The following is a 24,665-nucleotide window of genomic DNA, read 5'->3' on the forward strand; positions in this document are numbered from 1 at the left end:
TGTGAGGGATGGCTCACAGTGAAGTTCCCTCATTAGTATCTCCCTGCTACACTCCTAGCTCTCTCCTGCACTCTACCTGAGTGTGAGAGATGGCCTGCAGTGCAGTTCCCACAGGCCTAAGTTTCCTTCCTCCTGAAAGCCTTGAGTTCAGTTTGCATTTTCCCCAAAAGTTTCTATTTCTCCAGCACCAGGTCAGCATGGGTGGGGGAGCTTGGTTGCCTGGTTGCTCCTAGCTCCTAGTGCACATGTGCATCTAGTCCAAACACGGGCATATTTGCTTCTATTGGGTATTAGTTGCTACTTTTAGAATGTACACCCTGAGTACCCAGTCAAAGGAGAAAGGGGTAAGAGAGTGAGAGGGGGCATCGCGTTAGGGGATAAAAAGCCCAGGGTACAGCTCCCAACTCATACTCTCCTGGCTGGCAATGGTGACTAGTGGCGGTACCCTTTCTCATGAGAAAGCAATAAACTCCTTTCTGCTTTCAAGGTATCTTTCAAGTCTTTGTTTTTATTTTGAGTGGGTGGTCTCTGTCCCACACAGTTGGGGGCTCTCTGGGATCCCCTTTACTTGGGAAAGGGCCTCCCAGCCAGTCCTAGGACAGGCCCCCACTGGCCACTTACCAGTAGTCTGTGGAGTGGTTTGGGAGTTTCCTTTCCCTTTTAAGGAATGGACCCGAAGAAAGACAGATACCTGCAAGCAGAAACAAAAGCAAACAGAGTTCCAACGGTGCTAGCAAAGACAGTAGACAGAGAGAAGAGAGAGAACTGAGTTTTGGACGATCACATAAGTTGTGCGCACATAACCCAGACGAAAGATCCAGGGAGCCCTGAGATACTTTTTGGAGCAAGATCTGGTGAGCATCTGGGTGACCAGGGAGGGGGCAGGGAAGGTCTTGGTACCTGTGCCTCCACATCGAGTGAGTCCTTGGGGAAGGACAAGAACTTGTTAAACATGGGAAAAGAACAGTCCAAAACAGCTAGCAGAGAGAATTTTCCTAGCATTCCAGAAGATAGCCCTCCTGGGAGTAGACTCCAGAATTGGAACGAGTCATCAAAATATAAAGGGAAAGACAAGAGAAAAGAAACCTGATGAAATATCGCTGCTTAGTTTGGGCTGGCGATGCCTAAATTGTGCAGAGGATTTCTAACAATTCTCTCCGAGCTTTTGGATTCTCCCTGTCATTTTCTGTCTGTATCTGTTTCTGTGTTTGTGTCTGTGTGGTGTGAGTGAGTGTCCTGTGTAACTTGATGCCCTTTGCAGCCAGGTAGCATCCCAAGGCTGCAGCTGGACTATGTGCAGTTTTAAATGGATTTTAATCAAAGTCCCTCAGAGGGATAAGAAGGTAGAAGGAAAGGTAAGAAAGTTTAAGCATGTAGGAGAGAAGAGTATGTGTAGAAAGTTTAAGGAAGGCATAATTTATTTGTACAGCATGAAAGAGGTTTGGAAAGTAAAAGGTTTAGAAACTCTTGAAGAGTTGTTGGAAATATTCTCTTCCTCTCTCCCATTCCAACTTTGACCAAGTTGTTGAATGTAGAAGAGAGAAAGATAAGGAGGAAAGGAGGGTGAATCTTTCCCCCTCAGATCAAAGGGAGGCAGGCTAAATAAGCCTTTAACTGTTCTCTGCCTTACCTAAAAGAGAAAAGTTTTTGTGTAATAGGACCCAACCAGAAAGAAATTGAATTCATTCTGGTTGTATTTTTAAAAAAAGTATGAAAAATGCAATGTGTCACTCCTAATTCAATTCTTAAGATATGTTAGAATTTATTTTACTATTTGGCACTAAAGTAAGTAGTAAACAAAAATCTTGAGCAGGCAGCTTAGAGTGAAAGGCTGATAGACTAATTTAAAAACCAATAGACAAAGTTATGGAGAGATGGAAGGAATTATGTCCACCCACCTTTTGGGTGGGTTCCATTAAATCTAATATGGATACTGGCTATGGTAAAGATATTGGTTATTGTGAGTTATGATTATTACTGTTCAATTAATTATCAAGCTCCAGAGGTGTCTTCCTGGAGGGAAAGCTGATCGTACTTTGTCAGCATCGATTCAAATTCTTTAAGCTTGCTTTTCTTTCTCCTGGGCCAAAAAGAAGTAGTTAGATCACTGGCCCAGCACATTTTAAACTGACTGATTACAACAGGTGATTCCATAATGTTTGTAAAACTTTTGCAAGACAATGTGGACATGAATACGGAACTGAAATATTGAAGCAATATATGAATTTGTGGATAATATTCCTTTATAAAGGGACAAGGGTACTGAACTGAGAAATGTATAGTTGTATAATTTGAAAAGTACATATTGCTATTTGGCATTAAGAAATTTATTAACTATATGGCCCCAAGAAAGTTCTATTGACTTTAGTTTACTGTTCAGTAAGGGATGGTGGTGGAATTCATTCCCAAGGATATTACAAAGATCACATGATTGTAAAGGTGCTTGGCACAATGCTTGGCAATAAAACAAATGCTATCTGAATGTAAACTGTTTTTAGTTAAATATAATTGCTTCACATTCATTAACTTTATGTGGATTTTCTTCTGTGTGAAGTTTATGTCAATGGTGATGAAATGAACGATTCTCTGTCTAAGGCAATTTGGGAACACATCCAATTCTTGTAGAGCCACCAGAGTGGTAATTAATTAGTTTTGGTTTTAAAGTTTAAATAGATGATAGTTGTTTATGGTATTGTTGTATTTCTAAAATTTTCCTTTATTGCAAATTTGGGAAACAACTGTATCATCTGTATTGTCGGAAAAGCAATTTCTCTTATAATCTAAGTGTTGTTACGTTAAGAACTGTACTGTAAAAAAAATGATGAATGGGTTAGGAAACTTTTAAATCATTCTCTTTAACAATGTACTATAATTTTGAAGTATTGTAATTTAAGAAATCATAAAATTTCCAAATTTTGTCTTTATTTAAAGGGAATTTTCAGTTAAAATCATTTTACTATCATTTATGAAATTTGTGAGATTGTTAACTAAGTTATTTGGGGTTACTGTTTTAATGCTAAAACCTAAAAGGGTTAATTAATTACTGTATGTGAAAAGAAGGGGACTGTGTAAAGCCTTATCAGCTTGGTTCTGCCCATTCAAGGGCACCAGTATCAGCCCTCTCTGAGGTCCATGTCAATTCTCCTTATTTTGTAAACTTACCAAGGTCCCTAGAAACCATCTGTGTGGGCAAGGTCATCTGCCCTGAGAAAAGAACTTGTTAGGATTCTGCAGTTCCTAAACAATGAACTTGGCATGCTAAGAATTTGCAAGTGTATAGAAATGATTTCTAATGATTGGCTTTTACACCAGGACAAGTTTGAATTTGAGAAGGAAAGAGGTAAAGTGAAATCTCTTATGTATGTGAGTCCTGGTAAATCTTTATTGCTTGTTGCAACTCCATGAGAGTAAAATTAACTGTATCTGGCTTTAAGCGGTGATTAGTGAAACTTGCTGTTTGAGGTAAAAGGCTGTTGGGACTATAACTAATTTTATTTTGAGTTTGAATTTGGGTATACTTGTCTGCATTAAATCAGTATCTGAGAGAAATGCCACTCAAAGGGAATGTGATCCTGTACTGTAAAGCCGAGGGGACGATCTTAGCCTCAATCTAGGATGGGATCCTCCTGGCTCAGTTTCCCCATTATGTTCCTTTGGAAAGGAATGTTTCCCACCTGACTATTCCTGAGTCTGGCTATGAGGAGAAACAGATACTGCATGATTGGAGAACTGTAACTCTATCTGAATTTAAACAAAGCTAAGGATGTTTTATCCTGTCATGTTTGGTATGTCACATGTCCCTGCTCTTTTGCCTTCTATAGTAAGTTTCTATGATGAGAGCCAGTAGTCAGTACAAGATATGAGCTCTTTTGTGTTATCTTACTGGGAAATCTAACAATATTTTTATCTAGAACTTGAACATGTGGAGAAATTTATGCAAACTGTTTAAGACTCACCTTAAGATGTTCCCTTTGTTTAAAAGGATTCTAAGAGCAGTAGTATTTTTCCTGTAATCAGTCTCTGACTGTTCCCAATGTGAGATTCTATTACAACACCTTTTGACTAAAGAACTTTGTGATATTTATGGATTCTGTGATAACTAGGAATTTAGTTTCTTGATAATACTCTGGAATTTGTGTTACTTAAGGACTTTTGCGCCAGCTTAGTAGGGTTTTATGAACAAGGGTAGAAATGAATGCAAGTTATTTAGGGCTCTCTTTGGAGATGTTCCTTAGGTAATGTGAGATTATAGTCATATCTTAAACTGATTATTGGAACTTGCTATTCGAAGACATAATGGGACTAATGACTAACTATTTCTGAGTCTAACTCCAGCTGTCTGAGCCACTGATCCATGATGCCAGCAGCCGTGTGAGGGGCAAATATGAACTGCAGGTATGCTTTCTTGGGAAGGTTGAGAGGGCAACTGTTCTGCATGTGCTGAGGTGAGACTGTCTTGACTTGATTCGTTAACTGAAACTTGGCAGACTTTAAGTCTGGCTCAATGCAGTTTGCAGTTTCACATAACACTCTGCCTGGAGTTGACAGGAAGTTGGGGAAATATTGTTCCCTTGCTTTAAGTCTCTAATCTCTTAGTGGCAAGTTTCTATAATCAGAAGGGTTTGTAAGTACAGTAACAAATTTACTAAAATAATTGATTATGGAACATCTTAGGTTACTATAGAGCTGGGACTAGTGTTCCTGTGTGTGTTCTGTATGAGTTAAGGTCTTTTAATTCTTGGTAATAGTATGGAGACAATTAGGACAGGGGCTTGTGAGAATGTTATTTTTGTTATTTGGTTACTATCATATTTGTCTAAAGTTTTGTTACAATTAATAATGTCCAAAAAAATGAGTGCTTGTGGTTTATTTTGTAAACGCCACCAAAGAAACACGGCATGACTAAAACTTTAAGATTTTATATGTACTGTATCAAAATTGATTATTTAATATATTTATGTATGTACTGGTGCCTGTTATTAATTGCTTAGTGAAATCTCATCCTCCTGGTGAGGAAATTAATAATGGATTAATGTAAAGTAGAAGACACTGGATTCTGATGTGAATTTCTTAAACATGACTACTGGCCATGGTTCCAGTTTTGAGTTGGTAAAAATGATCAAGGTTATAAGGATGAGAAATGGTAACTTAAAATTGTGCTAAGGTCACTTTTGTAGGAGAATGGACAGAAAGCGAGTTCCTACAAGAAGACAAGAAGAAGAAGATGCTAGTCCTGTGCTGGAGATGGCTGGAACAAATACCAAGGACCAGAGGACTTCATTGACAATGTTCCCTGCCAGACAGCTGTATTAGGAAAAGACTTTTTGAATCTTAAAGGGACAATTGCATTATTGTTTTCTTTTGGGTCTGTGTATCTGCATTTGTAAAGGGGACTGCCCCTTTGATTTGTCAATGCATAGATCAATCCTTCCCATATTGACTTAAAAGGGTGATGGTTAGGGGGAAGAATTCAGAGGAGAAAGAGAATAAGGAAGTGAAGGAGGCAAGAGGAAGACATGATAGAAGAAGTTTATCAACAATGGTGAGGGAACAGGATAAAAGACAAGGGGGATTGTGAGGGATGGCTCACAGTGAAGTTCCCTCATTAGTATCTCCCTGCTACACTCTTACCTCCCTGCTACACTCCTATCTCTCTCCTGCACTCTGCCTGAGTGTGAGAGATGGCCTGCAGTGCAGTTCCCACAGGGCTAAGTTTCCTTCCTCCAGAAAGCCTTGAGTTCAGTTTGCATTTTCCCCCAAAGTTTCTATTTCTCCAGCACCACGTCAGCATGGGTAGAGGAGCTTGGTTGCCTGGTCGCTTCTCCTTCCTAGTACACATATGCATCTAGTCCAAACATGGGCATGTTTGCTTCTATAGGGTATTAGCTGCCGCGTTTAGAATGTACACCCTGAGTACCCAGTCGAAGGAGAAAGGGGTAACAGAGTGGGAAGGGGCATCACGTTAGGGGATAAAAAGCCAAGTGTGAGGCTCCCAACTAGTACTCTCCTGGCCAGCAATGGTGACTAGGGGCAGTACCGTTTCTCATGAGAAAGCAATAAACTCCTTTCTGCTGTCAAGGTATCTAAGTCTTTGTTTTTATTTTGAGTGGGTGGTGTCTGTCCCACACAAGGGGAAGCCCTAGGAGCCTGCCTAGATTCTTTGAGTAGGTAAAGTGGTCATTCGGGAGGATGGGGAAATCAAATTCAAAATTGGGTGGAAACAGGAAAAGTTACCAGATGTGCTGGCTGATAGTCCCTTGGGATCTAGACTTAGTAATTGGGATGAACTACCAAAATATAAAGGGAAAAATGAAAAGAAAATGAAGGTTTGCAATTTGTCCTATGTCTGTTTTGTGTCTGTGTTTGTGTATGTGTGGTGTGAATGAAGGTTCCTGCGTAAAGATACATGCAGTTTTAAAGGGACTTTAATCAAAATCCATCAGAGGGATAAGTAGGTAGAAGGAAGGCAAAAAAGTTTATGGGTGGAAAGAACAGTGTCAATAGGGGGTTTAATAGTAAAAGGTTTGGAAACTTTTGGAAAAAAATAAGTAGAATTCTCTCTCTCTCTCCATTCTAACTCTGGCCAAGTTTTGAATGTGGAGGGAAAGAGAAAAAAAGAAAAGGGGAACCTTTTCCCCCTCAGATGAGAAAGAAAGGCAGATTGAGTAGCACCTAATCTTTTCTGCCTCACATAAAAGGGAAAAGTTGTTGTGTGTGTGTGTGTGTGTGTGTACCGGAACAGAAACAATAGGTAATTTAAGGGCAGCCGGGCCTGTACCCAGGGCGGGAGGCCTGTTGGGGGTGGCTGGGTTCGGCAGCTGCCAAGGCCATGATGTTTCCCGAGAAGCCCTAACTCATTCAAATTGGCAATATTTTAAATGAAATGTGATGTTCTTAATTTAATGCTTAAGTCAGAATTTATTACACTGTTTGGCACTAAGGTAAGTTGGGAAAATGTATGGATCTGAAATTTGTCATTAGATGATTGGAAGGTGCCTAACACAATGCCTAGCAGAGGGCAGACACTAAAAGTGTCAACAACTATTCCTTAATTAGCTATGTAAGGACATTTGGAAATATAGTCAACAGAATTGGAACCACCTGATTGGTAGTGTGTCTATTTCAAGTTTTAGATCTCTAGTATTGTTTCAAATTGATCAACTTCTGTATTGTTATGTCGATTAGCTTTTCATAATTTGGGTGTTATTAAAGTGACCTGAAAGAAATTAGAGGACAGTGGGAAAATTGTGTAAGACCAGTTCTATTACTTTGTCAGCCCTGCTAACCCTGTCTTATAGTGTTTGATAACTGCCAGTTAGAAACCAGGTATTTCCACCCTCACCTGTAATTAAAGAAGAGCTGATAGCTAAAACAATTTGACTATCACTTCTTAGATTGTTAACTAAGTTGATTGTTAATTGATTACTGTGTAACTGCCCATTCAAAACAGTCCTCCTTGGGATATGGAGGTCGCAGGCAAAGACACCAAGAATAGCTCCTCCCTGGGAAGACCTGATTGCTCTGGGGGAAGCCGTGGCACTGCACGCCCCTCTCTGCCGAGAACTAAAGCAGTTACTCAAAGACCCAGAGAACTTTCTGCTACCTATTTCTACCACCACCAAGGAGTTCCCATTAAAAGAGGTTCCTTTAGCACAAGGAGGAATTGGGTATGTGAATGCTCCCCTCAATAGTTCGGAGACTAGGAATTTCAAAAAGGATAAGAAGAAACTGATAGAAGACCCCTCTGGGGTCACAGAACAGTTTAATCACTTTTGGGTCCAAATTTGTATATTTGAGGAGAGAAGGGTAGCAATACCTTATTCACAGGGGAAGAACAAGATCAGATTCTGAGGGTGGCAGTGAAGGCCTGGGATGCTGGCCACCTGATAGCACAAGGGGAACTGAAGGGAGAAGAGAAGTTCCCCCTTGTAGGCCCAAATTGGAACTGTAACAGTCTGGCCCATAGAAAGAACGTGAGGAAATTACGAGAGATGATAATACAGGGAATTAGAAAAGCTGTCCCTAAAAGCCAGAGCGTGACTTGAGGGGGATCAAACAGGAAAAAGAGGAAACTCCCTCTGCCTTTTTAGACAGGCTGAAGGAGAACATGAGGAAGTTTTGGGGGTTAGAACTTGATGATTCCACTGCACAAAGTTTATACTTTGTAACTAACTCCTGGCCAGATATTTATAAAGAGCTGCAAAAGTTGGAGAATTGTCAGAACAGGCTTTTAGATGGGTTACTGGAAACAGCCCAAAAATTATCTGTGACCAGGGTAGAGAAAAGTAAGAAGGAACAGACAAAGCAGAGTTCATCTGCCCCGACGAAAGAACTTGCAGTTCCTAAGCAATGAACTTGGCTTGCTGAGAAGTTGCAAGTATATATAAAATAGATAGAAATGATTCCTAATCATTGGCTTTTACACCAGGACAAGTTTAAATTTGAGAAGAAAAGATGTTAGTCCTGGTAAATTTTTCTTGATTATTGCAACTCCATGGGAGTAAAATTCTGACTTTAAGCTGTGATTAGTGAAACTCGCTATCTGAGGTAAAAGGCTCTTGGGACTATACCTAATTGTGTTCTGAGTTTGAATTTGGGTATAGTTGTCTGTATTAAATCGGTATCTGAGGGAAATGCCACAAGCTACTCAGAGGGAGTGATCCTGCACTGTTAACAGGTAGAGGTCTGCATCTGTGAAAAAGCCGTGAGGACAATTTTAGCCTCACTCTAGGATGGGATGCTCCTGGCTCAGCTTCCCCATGGTATTACTTTGAGAAGGATTGTTTCCCACCTGCTCTTCCTCAGTCTGGCTATGATATGGAATTGATACTGCATGACTGGAGAACTGTGACTCTTATCTGAATTCAAACAGAGCTGAGGATGTTCTATCTTGTCATATCTGGCATATCATATGTCCCTGCATTTTTCTTTTATCGTAGATTTCTTGGATCAGAGCAAGTGGTCAATAAAAGATGTGAGCACCATATTGAGTATATGAGATCTTGCTGTTTTGATCTGAATTTGTAGTCATCTCAGGACCTTATTTATATGTACAATTTGAGAAGGCTAAACAAGTTTGTGGGAACAAGATTGTGTATCTCTTAGTTGTGAGGTTAAGGTAGGAACCTCTTTAGTTTAAGGTAGATTTTGCAAGGTAACCACCTCAGAGGGTGGATGTGAACCAAAAGTCACCAAGGTGTTTAGGTGTGTATTGAAGTTTGTTATTAATTCCTAGAGAATATGTGCAGGCTTTGGCAAGTTAGCTGTTTTCTCTACAGAAGAAAGGAATCATTGCTAAAACACCCCTTTTAGGGTTTCCAGTCCATAAGTTCCAGCCTGGAGACTGGGTGTTGATCCAAACATGGAGAGAGGAAAAGATGACTGCCGCCTGGGAAGGCACATACCAGATCCTCCTTACCACTGACACTGCTTCGAACCAGAGAAAGGCTGGACTCACTATCCCAGAGTGAAATAATTATTATTTAATGTAATTGTTAAGGGTACCAAGAGTAATAAGAGTGATAATTTCTGTTTGTAATAATATGGAAATGCCATTGATGTTATCTGAAATTATATTGTATTTCTAAAACTCTTAAATTGTAAATTTGGGGGAAATTGTTAAATACCTAATGAGGTGTATTTGGGTATTCTCAGGAAGATTTAGTGGGTGTGAGGAGGCTTCAAATTGTAAGAAATAAGAGGGGGAATTGTGAGAGATGATCTCTCAGAATGAAGCCTCCCCAAAGGGTCAATAGTTCTTGTTAATAAGTCCTTGTATTGCTTTCAAAACCCTCCCCTGCTCAGACCCTGTTTCTAAGTAAATAAAAATACTTGCCCTACCCCCAACCTGAACTGCTTGCTTGCAAAACTTGCTGCCTTTCCTTGTCTCCAGGCAAGTTTGTGAAACTGTTTTTGTTCTCTGTTGCTGGGTAGATTTCCTCAAATAGATTGTGCCCTCAAGGCTTGCATCAATGAGCTGAGAGGAAGGGGGTGAAGAAGGGGGAGTTGTGGTTAGGGGTCTATATAATCTTTCTTGCTGAGCACACCCTTGCATTCTTCCACCAGAGCCATTTTAGGCGGATGGGGGGTGCCCTTTCTCGAGAAAGCTCATCAAGAAATCTTTCTTTTTGCTACATCTGAGTCTCCAGGATTTATTGGTAGGGGTCTTCACGTCCCACACAAGGGTATCTGGATCAAGAGCTTCCCTGGGGCCCCTGTTGGTTCCCTTTATTTTGTAAATTTGCCAGGTCCCTGGAAACCATCTGTGTGGGAAAAGTCAGCAGCCCTTGGGAAAGAGCTTGTAATGCTCAGAATTTCCAAGCTCGTGTACAATGTAGAAATGATTTCTAACAATTGGTCTTTACACCAGGAAAAGTTTACATTTGAGAAGGAAAGGAAAGGAAAGAAAAACAAGTGAAAGATGTTAAGCCAAATCTCTGTGTATGTGAGGCCTGGTAAAGGAAGGAGGGCTCTCCCTAAAATCTGAGTTCCTTTGACATTGGCCTCCTTATGGCTCCTCAAACAAGAGACTCCATTTCTAAGTTCCAAGCATTTTCACTAGTTGTACCCCATGCCCAGAGTCTTCCCCCACCTCATAGCCATTTCCTGGATTTCTTGGCTTCCTTAAAGTCCCATCTAAAATCCCACCCTCAGAGATATTTTCCTGTGATTTCCTTAATTCTAGCACTTTCCCTCTATTGATTATTTCCAAATTATCCTCAATATAGCTTGTTTATACATGTTCCTTATATCAGTCTGACAGAAAGAAAGATAAAGAGAGACAGACACACACAAACACACACACACAAAGAGGAGGGAGGGAGGGAGAGAGAGAGAGAGAGAGAAGAGAGAGAGAGAGAGAGAGAGAGAGAGAGAGAGATACACAAACAGACAGAAGGAAAGAAAAAAAAAGAGAAAAATGTTTCATCTATGTCCCTAAACAAATGTCACTGAAAATAGAGTTTTGGAAATTTTAGAGTTCACTGCTTTGTAGACAAAGAAACATTCACACAGCAGCAATACTGGGATTCTAAACTAGGCCTCCTAAAACTAAGACTGGGTAGTATTTTTTTCCACTATATTATGCTGTCTCTAAATGAAGAACCATCCAAAAACATTGAGTTAGTAAGAACCTCACAGGAGATTAAGTCTAACTCCTTTCTCAAGCATGAATCCTTCAACAATATGCTGGTCAAGGGCTCCTCTATACCTTGCCTGAATATTTCCAGTGACTTTCACTACTACTAAGGTAGCCATTCTTCTTTAAAAGTTCTAATTGTTAGACAGTTTCTTTTTATATTGAGTCAAAATACACCTCTTTGAAGCTTCCTAATTCTTCCCTTTGGTGCTAAGTAGAACATCACTTTGTGATGGCAACCCTTTCTATATTTGAATTAGTTAAAATAAATCTCTCCTAAATTATCTCTTCTCTAAGCAAACATTCAAAGTCACAGAGAAAGTTGGTAACAGTACCAGGACTTAAACCTCAATTTTCACAAATCCTAATCCAATTCTTTTTCAAGGGGTAGGGAATAAAATCTGTATATTATCTCTTGTGGTAACTTGGAATAATACTTGATAATCTTTCTTCTAGTACAATCCTAGATTAAACAGTAGCACTAGAACATTTTAGGTTGACTTATATATATATATATATATTTTTTTGGTGAGGCAATCGGGGTTAAATGACTTGCCCTGGGTCACACAGCTAGTTAATGTCAAGTGTCTGAGGCAGGATTTGAACTCAGGTCCTCCTGACTACAAGACCAGAGCTCCATCCACTGTACTATCTAGCTGCCCCCGAGTAATACATTTTTCAAATGAACACATTCAAACAGTACATTTGATTAAGTGGTAACCTTAAAGTAGAGTGGTCACTGGACTTACACTTAATAGAGTGAGGAGCAGAGTTAACATTTTCAGCCTTTTTACCCCTTTTTTCCTTACCTCTTCTCCAAGAGGACATTTTGCTGTTGAGTTCTAAACCATTCTGTTTAGAATATGAGCCATAATATATTGAAGAGGTAAATGATTCCTAATTAACTTTCTCCAGTTAGAGGAACCCATAAAATGCATCAGAAGTACTGAAATTAACTCTACTTTAATTTTCATTGGAAGAAAATGTTTCAGTGTGAATTGCTTCAGAGTTGCTAGCAAAGAAGCCACGGATTATATTGGGGCAAGGATTCAAAGAATCTTAATTCTAGTGACTTTTACTAGTAAGTGTGAAGAAAAGTAGTGTGTAACACACAACTCATTAGTTATGGGGAGATGGACATACAACCAAAAAATCTTTTTTTCTTTATCAATGATATAACATGGGCTAAAAGCCCAAGCAAGTTTGCAGAAAACTATGCACAATGTTGTATCTTGTAAGGGTGTGGAAAGTAGGTAGAAAAAAGTCAGAGTACCTGACTCACCACTGTACTGTTTTTCTGATATATGAAAAAATGGATGCCTGATTGTTGATATCACAGGGTCATATAGCCTTTTTCTTTGTTTAGCAGCAGACTTTCCTAAATCAGATTGGCTTGAAGACTGGTCTTCAATGCCACAGGTAGCAGAAGGTTGAAACAGATCTTCTGGTGATACAGCTGGTTCTGTGAGGAGACAATATATATGTAAATGGGGAGGACACCTCAAGGTCCAGGTGGAATTGACAGCAATGTCTTCAAAGAGGTTCCACTGTAGCCTCTTTCTCACTATTTAGCAAGGTCTCCTAGGACCTGTCCCAGGTGAACTCTACTACTTGCCAGCTTAGAGCCAAGAAGGTGGGCTTCCTATCTAAGAAGATGATGAAAACACAGGGTTTACATTGTAACTGTTGCAGTAAGTTGTGTTTATACACATATATGCACATGTATATAAATGACAGAATGTATGTATATTTACATATATTCTGTGCCACCTAGCTTCTCATATATAAATAATATAATATATGAATCATATATATAAAATTATTATATTAATGCATATAATTGGGTTGTAGGTATTGATTGTTCATGCTGCATTCTCGAATAAGGCCAGTGACATCAGGAGGGTGATGTCTTGACTTGCAAGTGAGTTGTATTTAAGTGAGAAAGAGCCATGCAAAGTCATCAGCCTGACTGTCTACTCCAGAATCATCAGAGTCCTGGGCAAGACACAGGTCAGGACCACTGGAAGTGGCCCCAGATGCAGGCAGAGGACCCTCATAATTTCTGACCAAAACAGAAGGTGCCTATTGCATGAGGGTAGTCCTCTGTAGCTAAAACAAATGATATCTGAAAGGAAGCATATCAGTCATTTATATATTTCTTTGAATTAATCAGTTCCTGAGAAGAAAATCTTGCAGGTCATGCAAAATTTGCTGGATGAGACGGGACAAATGTGTAATCCAATCTGGAGATAACATAATCTAAACTGAGATTTTGTCTAGGAGGGAAGACTTGGGTGAGAAGCTTAATGACAATCCTTTGGGTGGTAGAGAGCCACTGGGCATCACCTTCAAGAGGAAAGAAGGTGAGAAAGAAATGTATATGGGGAAAGGAGTAAAAAGAAGACAGTTCTTGAAAACAAACTTTACCTCCTTCACGATGCAGTATAGGCCCATTCCTGTTTAAAATGTATTTGTGTGTCAGTACCCATGTGTATTTCAATATAGGATTGTTCCAACTGGGACATTCCATTATAACTCAGGAGGGGACTTTGTGCTGGCCTCTTTGGGGATGGTCTCAAGAAAGATTCTTTGCTCTAAATATTCCTCCCTGATTAAGGTAAAATGGTGAAGTATTTAAATTTGTGTTCCATTGATGGGACTGACCTTGAAGAGGACAAAAGAGTGGATTAAACAGGCCAGGTATCCTGAGGAAACTTGGTGCTGTAATTAAGCAATTGTATTTTTGGTGTGCTCTACTTTCCTTTTCAGCATTCTTCCTGGGGGTATGCAGTGCCTCAGAATGCCCCCAAGCCTCATGGCCACACCCCACTTTATCCTACCCTCTCCAAATCATCTCTCTTTCACCTTTTACTCAGAGCCTTGCTCAGATGCAAAGGTTCTAACACATCCCTCCAATATGCTAGAGCAATGCTAGACTAATTTGTTCTATTATCCTAATGATTATTAATGTAATACTGTTCTCAGCCTAAGGAATTTGCTAGATGAGTCCAACAGAGATCATTCTAGCACTATGTAGTGAGTGAAGGGTAAGAGTGGGGTGACAGATTGAGATATTTGGGGTTTTTTGGTGCCTGTACCTCAAATACTGATGATTTAATAATATTGTTCTATTGTTTAACCTTTTGCTGTCCACAAAATTCCTTCAAAAGTATTGTCATCTTGCCTCTCTTGATCCTCATCATACTGCTGTGAGATCGAGAGGGAAGGAATTATTATTTCCCATTTTTTGGCTGAGGAAACTGAAGCTCAAAAGTTATAATTTTTGCCCAGAGTTGCATACTATATAGGGACCTTCCTAGTCTGACACTGCTTAGGTCTGACCCTGTAGATGTGATATATTCTTTGAGGAAACTCTTTTTCATTTTTCTATGTTCCCATTTTAGGAAGCTTTTGTGCTCCAAGGGCAAACTTTTCTTAATCACAGATTCACTGATTTGGCTTCTGAGAAAAAACCAAAAAAACCAGCTCATATGCGGAGTATCATGCATGCTAAAATATAATGAATACATCAGAAAACTCCCAATATAACTTAGTTGTTCTATATGGCAGGTTCTACTCCTATCTCCAAAAACTAGTGTTATAAAACGGCACCAAATATTAAGTGAACTATTTTAGGAGATTTTGAAGTACAATGTCTAAAACACAGCAGTGTGATTATTTATTTGTTTCTTATTCATTTGTAATATTTTTAATAATTAAACTTAAAGAAAAAAGAAACAAATTTAAATACTAAAACTAAAAAAAATACAAAATAAGTAAAGAAAAAAAGCATTGTCATGCTAACAGCAGAATATGACAGAGTATTCAAAATATGCCGCAATAAATTTCCATTTCAAGAAAGTGTATATAATAAATACGACTCATTGTGTTGAGATCTGTCCATCTTCTCTTTGCTTTCTTGTAAGTTTTCTTTACTTCTCTGCTGTGCACTTTTCACTTTGTTCTTTTTCCCCTTCCTCCCCACTCCCCACCACAGAATGCTACAATTATTTGTGTACACATGCATATATATATATATATATAGAGAGAGAGAGAGAGAGATGTATGTTTCTATGTATATATATATGTGTGTTTATGTGTATGTGTATGTGTACATATGCACAAATGTATTTATAAATATATATACATATGTAAATGTATATATACTTATGTGTATACATAGATGTATATGTGTATGTGTGTATGTGCTGTGTGTCCATGGATAACTATAAGAACTATAAAAGAGGAAGCTGCTTGGAGATCAGATCACCCAGCTGTGATTATGATGGCTATATGTGTCTTATCTTTTTCCAAAGTAGTCTTACAAATGATATAAAGACTCATGAGTAGAAATATATGACATACTATTTCTCTAGAAGATAAAGAAGTCCAACACTTTTACCAAATCAGGTAAAATAGAAAAATGCAAATCCAAGACCAATCCATAGAAGTATCCTGTGTCTTATTAAATGGCTGCACTGCTGTGCCAGTAGAATGTTGACATTTTAAAGAAATGGTTGCTGAGTGATGATATTATGAGGATCAATAGTCAGAAAATGTACAGTGATTTCAACTCAATTCAATTAAATGAATATTTATTAGTTGCCTATTAAGTGGCTAGGGATATGAATTGAATAAAACACTAAGAATCTGGATTCAAACTATGATTTACTATTACATGTGTGGATATGAATACATTACTTCATCTCCCTTTCATCTGATTTGTGCTTGTCGGTAAAATGAGGAATACAGAGTAGAATATGTTTGAAACCCATTCTAGCTTCAAGTTCTGTACTGAACTATCATTGCTGTCAAGGGATTGCTATCAGGTTAGAGGGAATCAGATAAATACACATTTCTCTATCTCTTGCTACAGAGCTTTGTTAGTAATTTACAAAAATGCTGATGATTTATGTGGGTTTATTTTATATGCTGCAAGTTCAGTGAAGTATTTCAAGTAGTTTTTTAGTTGATTCTCTAGGATTCTCTAAGTATAACATGATATTAACTACAAAGAATGATAGCTTTGTTTCTTCATTGCCTATTCTAATTCCCTTGATTTCTTTTTCTTCTCTTATAGTTAAAGCTAAAATTTCTAGTAAAATGGAATAGCAGTGGTGATAATGGACGTCTTTCTTTTACCCCTGATCTTAGTAGAAAACCTTCTAGCTTATCCCCATTATTTATAATGCTTGCTGATGGTGATAGATAGATGCTACTTCTCATTTTAAGAAAAACTCCACTTATTTCTATGCTCTGTAGTGTTTTAGTAGCAATAGGTGCTGTTTTGTCAAAAGCTTTTTCTGCATCTATAGAGATAATCATAGGATTTCTGTTAATTTTTTTACTGATATGGTTAAGTATGCCAATAATTTTCCTAATATGTAACCAGTCTTCCACTCCTGGCATAAATCCCACTTTGTCATAGTGTATTATCTTTGTGATAATTTGCTGTAATCTCTTGGCAAATATTTTATTTAAAAGTATTGCATTTATATTCATTATGGAAATTGGTCTGTAATTTTCTTTCTCCATTTTGGCTCTTTCTGGTTTAGGTATCAGCACCATATTTGTATGATAAAAACAATTTGGTAGGATTCCTTCTTTTCCTATTTTTCCAGATAGTTTATGTAGCATTGGAATTAATTGTGCTTTAAATATTGGGTAGAATTCCCTTGTAAATCCAGCTAGCCTGAGAGATTTTTTTCTTAGGGAGTTCACTGATGGCTTTTTCAATTTCCTTTTCTGAAATTGGGTTATTTAGGCATTTTATTTCCTCTTCTGTTATTTGGGCAATTTGTATTTTTGTAAATATTCATTCATTTCACTTGGGTTGTCAGATTTATTTGCATACAGTTGATCAAAATAGCTCCTAATCATTGTTTTAATGTCCTCTTCACTAGTGGTGAATTCACTCTTTCTATTTTTGATACGGTAATTTAGTTTTTTTTTCTTCTTTTAATCAAATTAATTAAAGGTATATCTATTCTATTGCTTTTTTCATAAAACCAGCTCTTAGTTCTATTTATTGGTTCAATGGTTTCTTAATTTCAATTTTATGAATCTTTCCTTTGGTTTTCAGAATTTCTAATTTGGTATTTAATTGGGGATTTTAAATGTGTTCTTTTTGTAGCTCTTTTAGTCGCATGCCCAATTCATTGATCTCCTCTTTCTCTGTCTTATTGATGGAAGCATTTAGAGATATAAAGTTTCCCTAGAACTGCTTTGGCTGCATTCCCTAAATTTTGGTATGTTGTCTCGGACCTGGGCAAACTTTCTGCTGCATAGGGAACATCCTATCAGGAAACGTATGCCCAATTATCCTATTTCTTTTGGATGCTAGAATATTGAGAAACTGTAGGTGCTTTTGGTTTCATGAGGCTTGCAGGTAACAAAATGGACCAATTTCCCTCCACACCCTGGGATCCTCCTTCACAGAGAGACTCCCAGTCCCTATGCCCGGGCCTGCAGGATCCCCCTTCTCTTCTGGCCTCATGGCCTCTGGATCCTCAGCTGCCAGACTCAGTGGTACTTCCTCAACATTTGCCCCTAGGTTATCTTCTATAAAACTGGAAAAACTTGGTCCCCAAGACCTTCAAAAGGAATATGATCAGACTAAGAGAAGAGAGTCCTTGCGAATGGTAGGGAATTTGAGTCACCCTCCGTGACCTTTGAATTCATCCTCCCCAGTTGGTGAAAGTAAGGAGGGAGGAACGGCAACAACTACAGCTGGGGGCCCCACTGGCAATGGCTCTGGGCCCCTCGGCACCCTGTAGCCCACCAAGAAAGCATGGAAGTATCACCCGTGTTCATCAATCTTGCTCACCTCCTGCCACCCCAGAAGCTACAAGCAACATGAGCTGCCCTGGGGACAGAGGGAAGGGGAAGGGGATGGATCAAGGCACTAAGAGGTAAGAAGCCAGCCAGCCTCTGCACTTGGTAAGCCCACTCGTTTAAAGTTGTGGTTTCAACATGTTCATTATGAGACATCGATTTTCTGTGTAAAGTAAATTGCAAATTCATTCAACAAGATTGAAATCACCTGATTGATAATGGGCTTGTTTCAGGTCTCAAACTGGTAAACTTTTGCATCAGCTTTCTCAAGCCACTTTTCCTAACTTGGATGTTATTAGAGTATGAAATGAGAGCACCTAAAAAAACAGTGGAAAAGTTATTTCCCTCCTAACCCTGTCTTATAACATTTTCTAATGGACATTTAGAAAACTAAGTATTTGGTATTGTTTTTACTGCTAAAATGTAAAATTGGTCATTGACTACTCAGTATGTGTGTGGAAAGGAGGGGATGAGGTGAAAGCCTTATCCAGATTGGTTCTGCCCATTCAGAGCAGTCCTCAGGACTAGTGAAAAAGCACAGCCCAGAGCAGCTCTAAGGGGAGATCGGGGTGATAGGCAGCCCCTGCTCTGGGGTCCCTGTTGATCCCCTTTATTTTGTAAACTTGCCAAGGAGGTTGTTTGGATGATGGAATTCTTAAACAATAAACTTGGCTTGCTGAGAATTTGCAAGTTTCTGTAAGTGACCTCTAACAATTGGCTTTTATACCAATTATATACAAATTAAATTTGAAATGTAAACCCTGGTAAATTTTTCCCAAGCTGTGATTAGTGAAACTTGCTGTTTGAGGTAAAAGCTCTTGGGACTGTAATGATGTTACTTTGAGTAGTCTGAGGGATCATAATAATCCATCGATAATCAATAGTCAATAATCCACCATCTGAGAGAAATGCCCAGAAGCTACCCAGAGACAATGTGATACAAGTGGAGGTCTGCATCTGGAAAAGCTGAGAGGACAATCTTAGCCTCAGTCTAAGGTGGGATCCTCCTAGCTCACTTTCCCCACTGTGGTCCTTTGAAAAGGAATGTTTCCCACCTGGCTATTCCTGATTCTGGCTATGAGGTGGAATTGATACTGCATGGTTGGAAAACTGTGAATTATCTGAATTCAAACAGAGTTAAGGATATTTTATCCTGTCATATTTGGTATAGACATGTCCCGGTTTCATCCTTTTATTGCAAATTTCTCTAATCAGAGCAAATGGACAGTAAAAGATAGGAGCACAATGCAAGTATGTGAGATCTTGCTGTTTGGACTTGAATGTGTAGTCATTCTATATCCCAAACAACTGGGTAAATTAGTACTCGGGCTTGTCATCTGACTGCCTGTGTCGTCATGTGAATCATAACCCTATAGACTAAAACTGGAATACACATTGCTATGAAAGACTAAAATAATCAGAAATATCTTCAGTTCAGTTTGGGAAAAAGAATTTCAGTGCAATCCATCTTCTTAGAGGGAGGTACTTTGTTTTCTCCCATTCTGACATCACTTTTAATTCTCCTTGTATTTGGGCCTCATATATTGAACCTCCTGGCCAGATTTGTCTCCCCCAGGGTCCAGGTCACCAATTTCCAGATGACTGCTCAGGCTGCATACCAACCTTGGAACTAATCAAAGGCCCCTAAGACCCTGGACTTAGCATCAGCCATGTTCCGAAGTCTGACTCCTGGAAAAGGACCCAGTGAGGCAGGGACAGCTCTATGCCCATGGCCAGCAGGAAGCAGTTTCAGAAGCTAAGACCTTCACCCCTTACCCCAAAAGATTTGGGTCCCATTTGTTTGAAGGGAAAATGATGGCCTTATAGGACCTAGACCCCTACACTGAAACTTATGTTTGGGCATAACATTGGCTCAATTCCCAAGCTCATTACTAAGGGAAAAACCAAAAATAACCACCAATCTGTAGTGATGCACTCTCCAGCTCCTCCTCCCTTTGTCTGTTTTCTATAATTACCACTGGGATTTTTGAAGTTCTTGGCAGGGATCCACTGAAGTGCTGGCCACCACCCCAAACTGAAGATTGCCCCTGTTTGTAAGTATTCATAATGATTGAATAAACTACTACCTATTGTCAATCTGGAAATACTTGGCCTCTTCCTTTGGTATCAAAAGAAAACCCCATGGTCATGAGGGAAATATGGGGCTCCCCAGCCAGGGCATCCTGGACCTGAAGATTGAGGACAAATTCACAAGTACTAATTTTCTACAAAGAAATGCTAAATTTCATTTAGAGGTTAGTGAAAATAAAGATGTAATTTTATTTTCCTTTCAAGTTCAGAGACCCTGTGAAATCAATTCTTGGGGGACCACGGGCCCAAGGTTAAGATCTTTGGTGTAAATGAAAAAAGAAAAATAAAAGAAAAATAAAAATATTCCAGAGAGGGTTTGCCCTTTTTTTTTTTTTTTTGCTGGTGGAGCAGAAGGGTGAGGAGATAGGATGGAGAACGAGTTAAAAACTAGTTTTCTCAGTTTGAATTAATCTCCTGTAAAGTGTAATACTACTTTGGATCTGACAGCCTTCTTTCCAGCTGACTTGCCAGCTCAGTATTAGTAGAAAGAGATATTTTCAAATGGCTTCAGAAATACTCAAAGAATTAACATTGAATGATAGTTACTCATTTAGGGCTGTACAGTAATGGTTGTGAATGCTCTTGAAGGTATCCCAGATTCTAGATTTAATCAAGGTTTCAGCTTAATGCGGTAATTAATCAAAGATACCTTATTAATGTACTAAAAGATCCTTCATCAAAAGGGAAAGGACCTGTATGTACAAAAATATTTATAGCAGTTATTTTTGTGGGAGCAAAGATTAGAAATTAAGGGGATGCCCATCAATTGGGGAGTGGCTGAACAAGTCCATGGTGTATGGGGGATAGTTTCAGAAAAACTTGGGAAAACCTATATGAACTGATGCAAAGTAAAGTGAGCAAAACCAGAAGGTCACGGTAGACATTAACGGCAATGTTGTAGTAATGATCAACTGTGAAAGATTTAGCTCCTCTAGTCAATAAAATGTTTCATGACAATTCCAAAGGACTTATCAAAAAGGCTATCTCCCTCCAGAGAGAGAACTGATGTACTCCAAGAACAGACTGAAGCATACTTTTTCACTTTCTTTTTCTTTCTTTTATATTTTTATTGTTTGCAACCTGGTAAATGTTTTGTGTGATTTCATATGTATACTTGGCATTCAATTGCTTACCTTCTCAGTAGTGGAGGACAGGTTAAAGGGAGGGAGAGAATTCAAAACGTGAAAATTATTCTAAAGTGATGTTTAAAATCAGGCCTGCACAACGTCCTACCCATGGCTGTTTACAGCCCTTGGAGTATTTGGGGCATGCCAAAGAATTTCCTCCACATACAAAGGATGTTTTCCTCTACTTTTTTCTTGGGCCACTTGAAAACCTTTAGTATGCCACAAGTGACCCAAAGTCTGTTAATTTCTGTTAATTTTGTTACTGACATGGTTAATGATATTGATAGTTTTCTAATATTCAAGCAGTCCTGTATTGCTGATGTAAATCCCACCTGGACATAGTGTATTATCCTTGCCATAAGTTGATATAATCTCTTGGCAAATATCTAATTTTACATTATTGCATTCTATTCATTAGGGAAATTGGTCTATAATTTTCTTTCTCTATTTTGACTCCCTGGTTTAGGTCTCAGTACCATATCTGCATCATAAAAAGAATTTGGCATGACTTTTTCTTTGCCTATTTTTCCAAATAGTTTCTATAGTATTGGAATTAATTGTTATTAAATGTTTGGTAGAATTCACTTGGAAATCCATTTGACTGGGAGACATTTTCTTAGGGAATTCATGGATGGCTTGTTCCATTTCTTTTCCTGAAAATGGGTTATTTGGATATTTTACTTCCACTTATTTGGGCAATTGATATTTTTGTAAATATCCATCCATTTCACTTAGATTGTCAGATTTCTTGGCATACCATGGATCAAAATATCTCCTAATCATTGTTTTAATTTCCCCTTCATTAGTGGTGAATTCATCCTTCTAATTTTTGATACTGGTAATTTGGTTTTCTTCTTTTTTAAAATCAAATTAACCAAAGGTTTATCTATTTTATTGCTTTTTTTTTCATAAAACCAGCACTTAGTTTTATTTATTAGTTCAATTGTTTTCTCAATTTCAATTTAATTAATCTCTCCTTTAGTTTTCAGAATTTCTAATTTGGTATTTCCAATTTGTTGTTTTTATAGCTCTTTTAGTTGCATGTCCAATTGTTTGATCCCTTCCTTCTTTATTTTCTTCATATAAGAATTGAGAGATATAAAACTTCCCCCCAAGGACTGCTTTTACTGCATCTCCTAATTTTGATGTGTTGTGCCATTATTGTCATTGTCTTAGATGAAGAGTCTTCTTGTCTTTCCCCAGCATGGTCAGTATGGAGTGTGTCGCCTGCCCTTTTAAAGTGCTACCTATGGTGTGGAGAGGAAATTGCTTCAATGGGCGCTTCATAAATGCTGCTTGACTTAACTTCACAGTTGAACTAACTACCTGTGCTGCTAGGATCCAAGAAGGTGGGCTTTATTTCTAAAAAGATCATCAAAACACAATGTTTAGATTGTAACTGTTGCAGTAAGTTGTGCTTATATACACATGTACATAAATATATATAATTATATCAATATATATGGAAATAAAATCTTATGTAACAAATATATTTATATATGTAACAAATATATTTACATATATACATAAATATATAAATTATATAAATATATATGTAAATAAAATCTTATGTAAGAAATATATTTATATATGTAACAAATATATTTACATATATACATATATACTGTACATCTATATAAACAAATATAAATACTATGATATATGAATCTTATATATATTAGATTATTACTTTAACCTATACACGAGTTATAGGCATTGATTGTCGTTCATATTTCATTCTCAGAGAGAACCAGTGACAACAGGAGTGTGATATCTTGACTTGTGAGTGAATTAGATTCAAGTGAGACAGAACTGTGCAAAGTCTTCAGCTCCACTCTCTGCTCCAGAGTTGTCAGAGTCCAGGGCAAGAGACAGGTCAGCACCGCTGGAGGTGGCCCCAGCTGCAGTGGGAAACCCTCGGAATTTCCAGCCGGAATCGAAGGTGCCCAGTAAGTGAGGGTAGGCTTTGACAGTTAAAACAAGTGATATCTGAAAGCAATAACATCAGTCATTGACATCTTTGTTCTAATTAAGCAGTTCCTGAGCCCAAAATCTTGCCAGTTATGCAAAATTTGCTGAATGAGAAGGGACAAATGTATAATACAATGTAGGGATAATGTAATCTAAACTGGGATTTTGTCTAGGAGGGAAGACTTGGATGTGAAGTTTAATGACAGTCCCTTAGGTGGTAGAGAGCCACTGGGCATCTCCTTCAAGAGGAAGGAAGGTGACAAAGAAATGTAGGTGGAGGGAAAGGGCCAAAAGAAGATGGTTCCTGAAGACAAACTTTACCTCCTTCACAACTAAGTATGGGCCCCTCCCTATTTAAAATACATCCGTGTATCAGTACTCATGCTTCTTACAGTATAGGATTGTTCCAACTGGAGAGGACTTTGTTCTGGCCTCCTTGGGATAGTTCCAAGAAAGAGTCTTTGCTCTGAGGGTTCCTCAACGTGACTATCCCTGATTCAGGTAAAATGGTAAAGCATTTAAATTTGTGCTCCTTCAACGGTACAGACCTTGAAGAGAACAAAAGAGTGCATTAAACAGGCCAGGTATCCCTAGGAAATTTGGTGCTGTAATGAAGCAATGTTTGTTTTTGGTGTCCTCTACTTTCCTTTTCAGCGTTCTCCACAGGGGTAGCCAGCACCCCACTACCTCATTGTCAGACCCCACTTTGTCCTACCCTCTCCAAATCATCTCTCCTCCAACCTTCGATCAAAGCCTTGCTCAGGCCCAAAGGTTCTAACACATCCCTACTATATGCCAGAGCAATGCTAGACCAATTTATTCTATTATCCTAATGACTACTAATGTAATACTGTTCTCAGCATAAGGAATTTGCAAGATGAATCCAGTAGAGATGATTCTTGCACTACATAGTGAGTGAAGGGTCAGAGTGGGGTAATAGATTGAGACATTTTAGGTCTTTTGGTGCCTGTCCCTCAAACACTGATGACTTAATAATAATAATATCTTCAGACAGTTTAATCTTTTGCTGTTCTCAGTATCCCTTCAGAGGTGTTATCATCTTGTCTAATTTGATCCTCCTCATACTGCTGTGAGGTACAAAGAGAAGCAATTATTACTTCCTAGTTTTTGGCTAAGGAAACTGAGGCTCAAAATTTGTAACATTTTCCCAAGATTATACATCACATAGGGACCTTCCTATTCTGACTCTTCTGAGGTCTGACCCTGTATATGGTGATGGATTCTTTGAGGATACTCTTTAATTTTTCTTTTTTATGAACTTTTTGTGCTCCGAAGGCAAACTTTTCTTAATGAGAGTTTCACTGATTTTGCTTCTGAGAAAAAAGCCCGGATGTGAAGTATTATGGCCACTAAAATATATTGAAGGTATCTGAAAAGTCCCAATATAACTCAGCTGTCTTTTATGGCAGGTTTAGTCCTATCCCCAGAAAGTAGTGCTATAAACTGAGTACTAAATAATAAGTGAAGAGCTTTTGGAGCCTTTG

General features: G+C 38.4%; 1 long non-coding RNA gene across 2 annotated transcripts; it reads left to right on the top strand.

Moving 5' to 3' along the window:
• LOC110204437 (uncharacterized) lies at nucleotides 1–24,638 on the top strand. 2 transcript variants are annotated; one of them, XR_002323303.2, is made up of 3 exons: nucleotides 1–854; nucleotides 22,393–22,538; nucleotides 22,934–24,638. It is a non-coding gene; the product is annotated as an uncharacterized LOC110204437 (long non-coding RNA). The 2 variants fall into 2 exon arrangements; XR_002323302.2 differs by lacking the exon at nucleotides 1–854 and adding an exon at nucleotides 19,425–20,025 and having other exon boundaries at nucleotides 22,934–24,637.
• Nucleotides 24,639–24,665: the final 27 nt, after the last annotated feature.

The sequence above is a fragment of the Phascolarctos cinereus genome, unplaced genomic scaffold, assembly GCF_003287225.1.
Source record: "Phascolarctos cinereus isolate Bilbo 61053 unplaced genomic scaffold, phaCin_HiC Scaffold_391;HRSCAF=1000, whole genome shotgun sequence".
In the NCBI taxonomy this organism is placed as follows: domain Eukaryota; kingdom Metazoa; phylum Chordata; class Mammalia; order Diprotodontia; family Phascolarctidae; genus Phascolarctos; species Phascolarctos cinereus.